Below are 14601 nucleotides of genomic sequence, written 5' to 3' on the forward strand. Positions count from 1 at the left end.
AGGAAAAGCAGGCATACCTAATGGCTGTGCCACCTTTCTCCCCTCAGCCTCGTTTCCTCCCTGCATCCGACGCTGAGCTGACCACTTACACACCTCACTCCTTAGTGCATCTAGGTCTCTCTACCCCACGAAGGAGTGTGAGAGGTTTTTGAAGTTGGAGCTGAGCCTCCTGCTTTTCTCTTTCTTGACTCTCCCTGAGCTTTTCCACCATCCCTACCAAGGCATCAGTGAACAACTTCCGTTCATCCAGCTGATTCTGCAGTCCATTTACCTTCTCTGCATCCTCCTGCTTCTGCTTCTCAGGAAGCGGTAGTGCCCGGGCCAGGGCTTTCCAGGCACAAGACTCCTTCATGGCTCCTGAAAAGGCTGAGTCAGTCAGCATGTCCCGCAACTTCTTCTCCATCTCATCCCAGGACTCACATGTCTGCATCCTTTCGAAATGTGTTTGCAGCCGCCGCCATGCCTCCGCCATGCCTCCGCCACTCCCCAACGCCAGCGACGCCCCTGCTGGGCCGAGCTCCAGCAGAAGAAGAAGTGGGGTAAGTAAGGCGGTCTCGGTACCACAGCCTCCGAAGCCCCCTGCGTGTATTTCTGTGTCTCTCCAGTGGCCTCAGCATTTTAGATTTGGGCTGGACAGACCGGGTGCAATAGTTATGTCCATGTGGCTGCGGACTGTGTTCACTTTTTTGTCCATCCTGTCATACTGGTGATTCACATGGCTTTTTAAGTAAAACAAAACCGTAATAAAGAGGAAAAACCATTCTAAGTTAACTTTTCACATGAGGTGCACTTGCTGCTATGTAGACTTTTGCCTTCTAGTACAGTTTATTTTATTTTATTTTTCAAGTTAGTTTTGTTTTTATTAAAGTAATTTTTTGAGAGTGGTTTTATTTGTGCCTAAATTTTTAATGGGAAGGTGAAAAAAAATCAGCACATGGACAAATTTAGAAAGTAAAGTTATTGCCGTAGGAATTTCCCTCCCAGTTTCAAATTAGCTGTGCTTACTTTAAAGCGTACTGAAATTCACAGTTAAGTTTATTGAGTTTCATAAATTCCACTGTAAGTATACATTTACGTTACAAGATGGGGAGAAATATTCACTCAAATATGATTTTTAAAATATTCTACCTTCAGTTGGCTTTGAACTTTTCTTCACTACTTTGCCTACACTTTATGGGGTCCTTTTTGCCACATATGCATATCCCCTCTTTCCAGCTTTATGGAAGTATAATTGACAAATAAAACTGTAACATATTTGAAGTGTACAGCACGATGATTTGATATACATGTACGTCATGAAAGAACTCCCCCCGTTGAGTTAATTAGCACATCCATACCTCCCATATTTCCTTTTATTTTTGGTGAGAAAATGGAAGTTCTACCCTCTCAGCAAATGTTAATGATATAATCCATCCTCAGACCTTATTCATCTTAACCTGAAAGTGTGAACCTTTTTACCAGCCTCTCCCTGTTTCCCCTACTCCCCAGCCCCTGGCAACCACCATTCTACCCTGTTTCTATGAGTTAGACCTTTTCTTTTTTTTGAAGATTCCATTTATAACTATGCCATGCAGTATTGTCTTTCTCTGTCTGGCTTACTTCTCTTAACCTGATGTCCTCCAGTTTCACCCATGTTGTTGTAAATGGCAGGATTTCCTTCTTTCTCATGTCTGAATAATATTTCATTTTACGTATATATCACATCTGATGATGGACACTTAGGTTGTTTCCATATCTTGGCTAATGTGAATAGTGATGCAATGAACATGGCAATCTGACTTTGATACGAATGTGGGATATCTCTCTGATATCCTCTTTCATTTCTTGGGCTATGAAGAAGTGGGATTGCTGGATCACATAGTAGTTCTATTTTTAAGTTTTTGGGGAAGCTTCATACTGTTTTCCATAGTGGCTGCACCAATTTACCTTCCCACGAATACTTACAAGAGTTCCCTTTTCTACACATTATTGCCAGCATTTGTTATCTCTTTTCGATAACAGACATCCTAACAGGTATGAGGTGATATCTTGTTGTGGTTTTGATTTTTATTTCCATGATGATTAATGATGTCAGTTATCTTTTCATGTGCCTGTTGGCCATTTTTATGACTTCTCTGGAATTCATTTTTTTTACCCATTTTTTAAATTGCAGGGTTTCTTTGCTCTTGAGTTATATTTCTTTGTATATTTTGGGTATTTGCCTCTTACCAGTTTTGTGGTTTACAAATATTTTTTTCCTAATCTGTAGGCTGTCTTTTAATTTTGTTGATGGTTTCCTTTGCTGCACAGAAGCTTTTTAGTTTGATATAGTCGCACTTGTTTATTTTTGCTCTTGTTGTCTTTACTTTTGGTGTCAAATAAAAAAACTCAGTGTGAAAACCAATATTAAGGAGCTTAGCTCCAATTATTCTTCTAGGAATTTTATGGTTTTAGGTCTAAGTTCAAGTCTTTAATCCATCTGGAGTTGATTTTTATATATGGTGTGAGATAGAGGTTGAGTTTCATTTTTTTGCATGTGGCTGTCCAGTGTTCCCAACAGTTCCTCTATTGAAAAGACTGTCTTTTCCTCCCTGTATTTTCTTGGCTCCTTTGTCTTGAATTAATTGACCATATATGTGTGGGTTTATTTCTGGTATCTATTTTGTTCCATTAATCTACATGTCTCTTTTTATGCCAATACCATACTGTTTTAATTCATATAATTTTGTATGATAATTTAAAGCAGAAAGTGTGATGCCTCCAGCTTTGCACTTCTTTCTCAAGATTGCTTTGTCTATTTGTGGTCTTTTGTGGTCCCGTTAAAATTTTAGGGTTGTTTGTTCTATTTCTATGAAAAATGCCATTGGAATTTTGATAGGGATTACATTGAATATATAGGTTGCTTTGGGTAGTATGGACATTCTAACGATATTAATTCTTCCAATCCATGAGCACAGAATATCTTTCCATTTATTTGTATTTTCATCAGTTTCTTTCATCAATGTCTTACAGTCAGTTTGCAGTGCATGGATCTTTCATCTCCTTGGTTAAACTTATTCCTAGGTATTTTTTTTTATGCAATTTTAAATTGGATTAAAAACATTTTTCTTTCTGATAGTTTATTATTAGTGTGTAGAAATGCAACTGATTTTTGTTTATTGATTTTGTATCCTGCAACTTTTCTGAATTTGTCAATTAGTTCTAATAATTATTTTGTTTTTTGGTGAAGTCTTTAGAGTTTTGTATATACAATATCATGTCATCTGTAAACAGAGGCAATTTTACTTCTTACTTTCCTATTTGGATGCCTTTTATCTCTTTTTCTTGACTAATTGCTCTGGCTAGGACTTCCAAGACTATGCTGCACACAAGTGGAGAGAATGGGCATTTTTGTCTTATTTCTGATTGTAGATGAAAAGCTTTCAGCTTTTTATTGTTGAGTATGGTGTTAGCTATTGGCTTGTCATATATGGCTTTTATCATGTTGAGATATGTTGTGCAGGAGCTCAGCTTCTGGCAGGTTAACACTGGATTTGGTGAGAATGAAAAATGACAATGGAGCATTAGATAGAAGGTTCATGCTGGGCTTTTTTCTTGCAGTGGATGGTCAAGTGCTGATACCACATCTGCTCAAAAGCACCTGATGGTCATCTTTTTATAACAGCATAGACAAGAGTGGCTCACCACCAGTGATTATATAAGCCTGTGCTTGTGCAGTGGGCAAAGTGATTACATAAGCATGAGACAGCATGCACCAGTGCAGTGGGTTCAAGCATAAATCAGCATCTAGGTGAGTATCCCATCCATGTTGTCTCCATTTTCCCTACTAGGTACATTCCTTCTATACCAACTTTGTTGAAATTTTTTATCATGAAAGGATGTTAAAATTTGTCAAATGCTTTTTCTGCATCTATTAAGATGATCATATGATTTTCATCATTCTCTTTGTTAATGTGGTATATCACATTGATTGATCTGTATACGTTGAACCATCCTTCCATCTCAGGAATAAATGCCACTTGATCATGGTGAAGGATCCTTTCAATGTACTGTTGAGTTTGGCTTGCTTATATTTTACTGAGGATTTTTGCATCTATGTTTACCAGGGATATTGGACTATAATTTTGCTTTCTTGTAGTGTCTTTGTCTGGCTTTAGTATCAGGGTAACACTGGCCTTGTGAAATGAGTTTGGAAGTTGCCCTCCTCTTCTATTTTTTGGAAGACGTTGAGCAGGATTGGTATTAATTCTGTAAAGGTTTGGTAGAATTCACAAATGAAGCTATCTGGTCCTGGAGTTTTCTTTGTCAGGAGATTTTTGATTACTGATTCAATCTCTTTAGCCTGTAATTAGGTGTTTTGTTTTTCTGTTTCTTCATGATTCAGTCTTGCTAGGTTGTCTGTTTCTAGAAATGTATCTATTTCTTCTAGGTTGTCCTGTTTGTTGGTGTATCATAGTAGTTTCTTCAGATCCTTTATATTTCTGTGGTATCAGTTTAGTGCCTCCTTTCATATTTCTGATTTTATTTATTTGAGTCTTCTTTTTTCTTAGTGAGTGTAGCTAAAGTGTTGTCAATTTTATTTGTCTTTTCAAAAAAAGATCTCTTTTTAAAAACCATCTCAGTTTCATTTATCATTCCTTCTGTCTTTTTAGCTTTGATTTCATTGATCTGCTCTGATCTTTGTTATTTCCTTCTTTCTAATAATTTTGGGCTTTATTTGTCCTTTTTCTAATTCCTTGATGTATAAAGTTAGGTTGTTTATTTGAGATCTTTCTTGTTTCTTCATGTAGGTATATATTGCTATGAACTCTCTTAGAACTGCTTTTACTGTATTCCATAGTTTTGGTATGTTGTATTTCCATTTTCATTTTTCAAGGTATTTTTTAATTTCTCTTTTGGTTTCCTTTTTGACCTATTGGTTGTTCAGTAGTATGTTGTTTAATTTCCACAAATTTGTGAATTTTCTAGTTTTCTTCTTGTAATTGATTTCTAGCTTCATATCTGTGTGGTCAGAAAAGATGCTCGGAATGAGTTCATTCTTTTCAAATTTATTGAGACTTTTTTGTAGCCTAACTTATGATCTACCCTGGAGAATGTTTCATGTGTTCTTAAGAACAATATGTATTTTGGTGGCTCATGGATGAAATGTCCTGTATATGTCTATTAAGTACAATGTAGTTCAGCTTAAGTCCAAAGTTTCCTTATTAATTTTCTGTCTGGATGACTTATCCATTTTTGAAAGTGGGGGTATTGAAGTGCTTTACTGTTATTATATTGCTGTCTATTTCTCCTTTCTATTTTGTTAACACTTGCTTTATATATTTAGGTGCTCTGATGTTGGATGCATAAATATTCACAAATATTCCCTTTCTCTATCTTTTGTGTATCTAGGTTTTGTTTTTTGGTTTGTGGTTACCATGAGGCTTACATAAGACATCTTATAGTTATAATAATCTATTTTAGTTTATTACAATTTAACTTTGAATGCATACAAAAGCTCTACATTTTTACATTGCCCTTTTATGTTTTTGATGTCACAATTGACATCTTTTTATATTATATATCCATTAAATTATTTCAGTTATAGCTATTTTAAATACTTTTCATTTACCCTTTATATAAGAGGCATACATGATTTACTCACCACTAGTATGATAGTAGAGTGTTCTGAGTTTCATTACTTATTTACCTTTATCAATGAATTTTACGTTTTCATAGGTTTTCATGTTATTAACTAGTGTTCTTTCATTTCAGCTTCAAGTCCCTTTAAGATTTCTTGTTAGGCCAATCTAATGATGATGAAATCCTTCATCTATGTTTCTCTGGAAAACTGTTTAACTCTCCTTCAATACTGATTAAAAACTGCTAGGTAGAATATTCATGGATGGCAGTTTTTCTTTTTCAGTACTTTGAATATACTATGCCACTCTCTGCTGGCTTGCTAAGTTTTTGCCTAAAAATCAGCTGTTAGTATTATGGGTATTGCCCTGTATATAACAAGTTGTTTTTGTCCAGCTGCTTCTAAGATGCTCTATTTGCCTCTAACTTTTGACAATTTAATTTTAATGTGTCTTGCTATGGGTCTCTTTAGATTCAACTTTTTCTTTTTTTTTTTTGCTTCTTGTGTCTGGATGTCTATTTCTTTCCCCAGGTTAGGGAAATTTTTTGCCTTTATTTCTTTGAATAACCTATTTATCTCTTTCTCTCTTCTCCTTCTGGGACCCACATAATACACATGTTGGTCTTTTTATTGGTATGCTATCAGCCCCTTATGCTATCTTCATTTTTTTTCATTCTTTTTTCTTTTTTCTCTTCTGTTGGATGAATTCTACTATCTTGCTTTGGAGTTTGCTAGTCCTTTCTTCTGCTTGATCTAGTCTGTCTTTAAAGACTTCAACTGAATTTTATAGTACAATTATTTTATTTTTCAGCTCTATGATTTTTACTTACTTTAAAATAAATTGGTTCATATAAAAATACTGATAATTCTTAAAATGCAAGCTTTACTTCGAAACACAGTTTTTTCATTAACAATAATGTTAAATGTTTATTTCCACTAAGAATATCCTCATTAAATATGTTCTCAAGGTTTAAATAATTCCTTTCTCCTTGTAAACTCTGGATCCGAGACATAAAATAACTCAACAAAATGATTATAATATGCTTCTAATCATATGCCTCTAAGCCACAATCAACAAGAAAAGTGATTCATATCATCAAAAAAATCAGATGCTCTGCTCAATCTGATATAGCCTCATTTTTTGTTTATATGAATGGCAATAACTACTGGTTTTTATAGATCAAAAATGTCACTTGAGGATGACGGAGCTGGCCGTGCGGCAGCTGCCGGATCCTGCACCTCAGCAAGCACAAACTGCTTTTCCCAGGGCTTTCTCATTTATGCCTGTGGTCTCCTGGCTGGCCCAGCTTTATCTCCTGCCCTAAGGGCCAAAGGAGAGTTTCCCCCAGCTCCATCTTCCTGGGGACAGACCACACTGCTGCTAAGTGCACATCTGGGCCTCAGGAGTGGTCAAGGTGATGTTTAAAAATGTTAATTGTCAGAGGTGGAGCCAAGATGGTGGCATGAGTAGAGCAGTGGAAATCTCCTCCCAAAACCACATATATTTATGAAAATATAACAAAGACAACTCTTCCTAGAATAGAGACCAGAGGACACAGGACAACATCCAGACCACATCCACACCTGTGAGAACCCAGCGCCTCGCAAAGGGGGTAAGATACAAGCCCCGGCCCCACAGGACCCAAGCGCCCCTCTCCCCAGCTCCCAGCGGGAGGAGAGGAGACGGAGCTGGGAGGGAGAAGGGAGCCCAGGACTGCTAAACACCCAGCCCCAGCCATCCGGACCAGAGCGCAGACACAGTGCGTGCGTGGGGTCCTGGATACTAGGGAAACAGGGCAGCAGGACTGGTGAGTGGGTCCCTAAGGCCGACACCCTAGGACAAAGAAAAGCGAGCGGTGTTTTTTTTTTTTAATTATTTATTTAATTTTTTTTTTTTGCGAGTGCTTTTTGGAAGTCTTAAAAGGACAGGGACTCCAAAACCGGACGGAAGCATCCTGGGACACTTAGTCCAGATGCAGGGAATCTGGGGATCTCTGGGCACTCTAACCCCCTGGGCAGCAAGGAGCAAGGAGGCCCCTTACGGAGATAAATAGCCTCCCAGCCGCTCCTGCTCCAACGCGACTCCACCATTTTGGAGTAGCTGCCCGAGCCAGGCCACGCCCACAGCAACAGCGGAGATTAACTCCATAGCAGCCGGGCAGGAAGCAGAAACCCTGTCTGCGCGCAGCTGCGCAGCACAAGCCACTAGAGGTCGCTGTTCTCCCAGGAGACGAGGGCCACAAACCAACAAGAAAGGAAGTCCTTCCAGCCGTCACTTGTCCCAGCTCTGCAAACTATTCCTATCACCATGAAAAGGCAAAGCTACAGGCAGACAAAGATCACAGAGACAACACCAGAGAAGGAGACAGACCTAACCAGTCTTCCTGACAAAGAAGTCAAAATAAAAATCATAAACATGCTAACGCAGATGCAGAGAAATATGCAAGAGCAATGGGATGAAGTCCGGAGGGAGATCACAGATGCCAGGAAAGAGATTACAGAAGTGAAACAAACCCTGGTAGGATTTATAAGCAGAATGGGTAGGATGCAAGAGGAGATTGAAGGAATAGAAACCAGAGAACAGGAACACATAGAAGATGACAGAGAGAGAGATAAAAGGATCTCCAGGAATGAAGCAATATTAAGAGAACTGTGTGACCAATCCAAAAGAAACAATATCCGTATTATAGGGGTACCAGAAAAAGAAGAGAGAGAAAAAGGGATATAAAGTGTCTTTGAAGAAATAATTGCTGAAAACTTCCCCAAACTGGGGGAGGAAATAATCGAACAGACCACAGAAATACACAGAACCCCCAACAGAAAGGACCCAAGGAGGACAACACCAAGACACATAATAATTAAAATGGCAAAGATCAAGGACAAGGAAAGAGTTTTAAAGGTAGCTAGAGAGAAAAAGGTCACCTATAAAGGAAAACCCATCAGGCTATCATACGACTTCTCGACAGAAACCTTACAGGCCAGAAGAGAATGGCATGATATATTTAATGTAATGAAACAGAAGGGCCTTGAACCAAGGATACTGTATCCAGCACGATTATCATTTAAATATGACGGTGGGATTAAACAATTCCCAGACAAGCAAAAGTTGAGGGAATTTGCCTCCCACAAACCACCTCTACAGGGCATCTTACAGGGACTGCTCTAGATGGGAGCACTCCTAAAAAGAGCACAGAACAAAACACCCAACATATGAAGAATCAAGGAGGAGGAATAAGAAGGTAGAGAAGAAAAGAATCTCCAGACAGTGTATATAACAGCTCAATAAGCGAGCTAAGTTAGGCAGTAAGATACTAAAGAGGCTAACCTTGATCCTTTCGTAACCACGAATTAAAGCCTGCAATGGCAATAAGTACATATCTTTCAATAGTCACCCTAAATGTTAATGGGCTGAATGCACCAATCAAAAGACACAGAGTAATAGAATGGATAAAAAAGCAAGACCCATCTATATGCTGCTTACAAGAAACTCACCTCAAACCCAAAGACATGTACAGACTAAAAGTCAAGGGATGGAAAAACATATTTCAGGCAAACAACAGAGAGAAGAAAGCAGGGGTTGCTGTACTAATATCAGACAAAATAGACTGCAAAACAAAGAAAGCAACAAGAGATAAAGGACACTACATAATGATAAAGGGCTCAGTCCAACAAGAGGATATAACCATTCTAAATATATATGCACCCAACACAGGAGCACCAGCATATGTGAATCAAATACTAACAGAACTAAAGGGGGAAATAGACTGCAATGCATTCATTTTAGGAAACTTCAACATGCCACTCATTCCAAATGATAGATCCACCGGGCAGAAAATAAGTAAGGACACAGAGGCACTGAACAACACAATAGAACAGACGGACCTAATAGACATCTATAGAACTCTACATCCAAAAGCAACAGGATATACATTCTTCTCAAGTACACTTGGAACATTCTCCAGAATAGACAACATACTAGGTCACAAAAAGAGCCTCAGTAAATTCCAAAATATTGAAATTCTACCAACCAACTTTTCAGACCACAAAGGTATAAAACTAGAAATAAATTCTACAAAGAAAACAAAAAGGCTCACAAACACATGGAGGCTTAACAACATACTCCTAAATAATCAATGGATCAACGAACAAATTAAAATAGAAATCAAGGAATATATGGAAACAAATGACAACAACAACACAAAGCCCCAACTTCTGTGGGACTTAGCAAAAGCAGTCTTAAGAGGAAAGTATATAGCGATCCAGGCACACTTGAAGAAGGAAGAACAATCCCAAATGAAAGTCTGACATCACAATTATCGAAACTGGAAAACGAAGAACAAATGAGGCCTAAAGTCAGCAGAAGGAGGGACATAATAAAAATCAGAGAAGAAATAAACAAAATTGAGAAGAATAAAACAATAGCAGAAATCAATGAAACTAAGAGCTGGTTCTTTGAGAAAATAAACAGAATAGATAAGCCTCTAGCCAAGCTTATTAAGAGAAAAAGAGAATCAACACAAATCAACAGAATCAGAAATGAGAATGGAAAAATCATGACAGACTCCACAGAAATACAAAGAATTATTAAAGACTACTATGAAAACCTATATGCCAAGAAGCTGGAAAACCTAGAAGAAATGGACAACTTCCTAGAAAAATACAACCTTCCAAGACTCACCAAGGAAGAAACACAAAAGTTAAACAAACCAATTATGAGCAAAGAAATTGAAATGGTAAATCAAAAAACTACCCCAAGAACAAAACCCCCCAGGCTGGATGGATTTACCTCGGAATTTTATCAGACACACAGAGAAGACATAATACCCATTCTCCTTAAAGTTTTCCAAAAAATAGAAGAGGAGGGAATACTCCCAAACTCATTCTATGAAGCCAACATCACCCTAATACCAAAACCAGGAAAAGACCCCACCAAAAAAGAAAACTACAGACCAATATCCCTGATGAATGTAGATACAGAAATACTCAATAAAATATTAGCAAACCGAATTCAAAAATACATCAAAAGGATCATGCACCATGACCAAGTGGGATTCATCCCAGGGATGCAAGGATGGTACAACATTCGAAAGTCCATCAACATCATCCACCACATCAACAAAAAGAAAGACAAAAACCACATGATCATCTCCATAGTTGCTGAAAAAGCATTTGATAAAATTCAACATCCATTCATGATAAAAACTCTCAGCAAAATGGGTATAGAGGGCAAGTACCTCAACATAATAAAGGTCATCTATGATAAACCCACAGCCAACATTATATTGAACAGTGAGAAGCTGAAAGCTTTTCCTCTGAGATCTGGAACAAGGCAGGGATGCCCACTCTCCCCACTGTTATTTAACATAGTACTGGAGGTCCTAGCCACGGCAATCAGACAAAAAAAAAGAAATACAAGGAATCCAGATTGGTAAAGAAGACGTTAAACTGTCACTATTTACAGATGACATGATATTGTACATAAAAAGACTCCACTCCAAAACTACTAGAACTGATATTGGAATACAGCAAAGTTGCAGGATACAAAATCAACACACAGAAATCTGTGGCTTTCCTATATACTAACAATGAACCAACAGAAAGAGAAATCAGGAAAACAACTCCATTCACAATTGTATCAAAAAGAATAAAATACCTAGGAATAAACCTAACCAAAGAAGTTAAAGACTTATACTCTGAAAACTACAAATCACTCTTAAGATAAATTAAAGGGGACACTAACAAATGGAAACTCATCCCATGCTCGTGGCTAGGAAGAATTAATATCATCAAAATGGCCATCCTGCCCAAAGCAATATACAGATTTGATGCAATCCCTATCAAATTACCAGCAACATTCTTCAACGAACTGGAACAAATAGTTCAAAAATTCATATGGAAACACCAAAGACCCCGAATAGCCAAAGCAATCCTGAGAAAGAAGAATAAAGTAGGGGGGATCTCACTCCTCAACTTCAAGCTCTACTACAAAGCCATAGTAATCCAGACAATTTGGTACTGGCACAAGAATAGAGCCACAGACCAATGGAACAGACTAGAGAATCCAGACATTAACCCAGACATATATGGTCAATTAATATTTGATAAAGGAGCCATGGACATACAATGGCAAAATGACAGTCTCTTCAACAGATGGTGCTGGCAAAACTGGACAGCTACCTGTAGGAGAATGAAACAGGACCATTGTCTAACCCCATACACAAAAGTAAATTCAAAATGGATCAAAGACCTAAATGTAAGTCACGAAACCATTAAACTCTTAGAAAAAACATTGGCAAAAACCTCTTAGACATGAACATGAGTGACCTCTTCTTGAACATATCTCCCCGGGCAAGGAAAACAACAGCAAAAATGAATAAGTGGGACTATATTAAGCTGAAAAGCTTCTGTACAGCAAAAGACACCATCAATAGAACAGAAAGGAACCCTACAGTATGGGAGAATATCTTTGAAAATGACACATCTGATAAAGGCTTGACATCCAGAATATATAAAGAGCTCACACGCCTCAACAAACAAAAAACAAATAACCCAATTAAAAAATGGGCAAAGGAACTGAACAGACGGTTCTCCAAAAAAGAAATACAGATGGCCAACAGACATATGAAAAGATGCTCCACATCACTAATTATCAGAGAAATGCAAATTAAAACCACAATGAGATATCACCTCACACCAGTAAGGATGGCTACCATCCAAAAGACAAACAACAACAAATGTTAGCGAGGCTGTGGAGAAAGGGGAACCCTCCTACACTGCTGGTGGGAATGTAAACTTGTTCAACCATTGTGGAAAGCAGTATGGAGGTTCCTCAAAATGCTCAAAATAGACTTACCATTTGCCCCAGGAATTCCACTCCTAGGAATTTACCCTAAGAACGCAGGACTCAAGTTTGAAAAAGACAGATTCACCCCTATGTTTATCGCAGCACTATTTACAATAGCCAAGAAATGGAAGCAACCTAAGTGTCCATCAGTAGATGAATGGATAAAGAAGATGTGGTACATATACACAATGGAATATTACTCAGCCATAAGAAGAAAACAAATTCTACCATTTGCAACAATATGGATGGAGCTAGAGGGTATTATGCTCAATGAAATAAGCCAAGCAGAGAAAGAGAAATACCAAATGATTTCACTCATCTGTGGAGTATAAGAACAAAGGAAAAACTGAAGGAACAAAACAGCAGCACAATCACAGAACCCAACAATGGACTAACAGGTACCAAAGGGAAAGGGACTGGGAAGGATGGGTGGGTAGGGCGGGATAAGGGGGGGGAAGAAGAAAGGGGTTATTATGATTAGCATGCATAATGGGGGGGTAGGAGAAAGGGGAGGGCTGTACAACACAGAGAAGACAAGTAGTGATTCTACAACATTTTGCTATGCTGATGGACAGTGACTGTAAAGGGGTTTGTGGGGGGGACCTGGTATAGGGGAGAGCCTAGTAAACATAATATTCTTCATGTAATTGTAGATTAATGATAACAAAAAAAGAGAGAAAGAAACGGGGATTACTCCTTGATAGGATAAAACTAACTGTAAATCAACAATTAATGCATGCTTTAAATATCCTTAATTTTGATCATTTAAAGGGTGTCAGATGATCAGCTATGTAAATACATTTTTCTGATAATATTCCTTTCTCTTAAAAAAAAAAGCAGTTCCTGTGTGTTGATCTCCAATGAGTTCTTCACAATGGTGTAAAGGGCATATCAAAGTGTGGGCAAAGAGTTTGTTTGTGTTTATACAGAGGATCAAAGCCTAATTTGGCTACCCAGGAAATGAATTAAGATACGATATGAAGAAGAACTTCCAACATCAACATTCTCTGGAAGAGTTATTCCAGAAGATGATCATTAAAAAACTTCAACAAAGATCCTGGCACTGTTGCAGTTGTAGCTGCAGTCATCCCACTGGTTCCTGGACTTGCCATGGGAATGAAGAAGGAGATATCTAAGCTGGCCTGTGCATACAGTAAAACAACAAATTTGGCTGTATCTATATTGTCAGAACTCAACGAAGAATTAGGAGAAGTGCAAGTTGCAGCGCTCCAAAATCTTGTGACTATAGACTATCTACTGTTAAAAGAACATATGGGATGTGAACAGTTCCCAAGAATGTATTGTTTTAATTTGTCTGATTTTTCTCAAACTATTCAAATTCAGTTAGACAATATCCATCATATCATTGGTAAGTTTTCACAAATGCCTAGGGTGCCTAACTGGTTTTTTTGGTTTCACTGGAGATGACTGGTAATTGTAGGTCTGCTTTGGTTATGTAGCTGTATTCCTATTATGTTAATGTGTGTGCGCAATTTAATTAGTAGTTTAAAACCTATACATGCTTATGTTACTCTACAAGAAGGTATGTCAAAGAAATAATCAATCTTCCCATGTTTTCTTCCATCTGCTACTTCTGTAGCTTTTCTTCTTCCTTCCTAATTACAACCCTTAAGTAGAATTCGTGCCTCATATCGAATTTACCAAGTATCATAATTCTTCCAAGTGGTAAAGATACCTCAAGACAAATGCTGGGCATAGAAGCCACAGGGCATAAATCTGCAAAGAAGTAAAAAGCTAACCTTTTCAAAGAATATTGCTTCTCTCTCACTTACCAACTTTACATTTCCCTGTATGGCCCCGGAAGATGACTGGTTAGCCAGAGATGGGTAAGATTCCTCAAGGGAGGAACAACCTAAGACAGGCACAGTCGCAGGGGGGCCATCAGGTGAGAAATTGGGGATCAACAGAGGTGAGGCTTAGAACCTCACCCCCCTGTTTTGAGAGAAATCTTCTGCATCCGTGGATGTTTTATTGCCCTTGTCTAGCTCGGATTAACACATAGTCTACAGGCACACACCTGATCATCTACATTTGCCCTCTTACAGCACTAAACTATGTTTTCTACCTTTATCTTGCATCTACCTACCACTTCAGCATTTTATTAAAAATAATAATAATAATAATAAGGGAGAAATGT

This window comes from Manis pentadactyla, chromosome 2 (genome assembly GCF_030020395.1).
Source record: "Manis pentadactyla isolate mManPen7 chromosome 2, mManPen7.hap1, whole genome shotgun sequence".
In the NCBI taxonomy this organism is placed as follows: Eukaryota; Metazoa; Chordata; class Mammalia; order Pholidota; family Manidae; genus Manis; species Manis pentadactyla.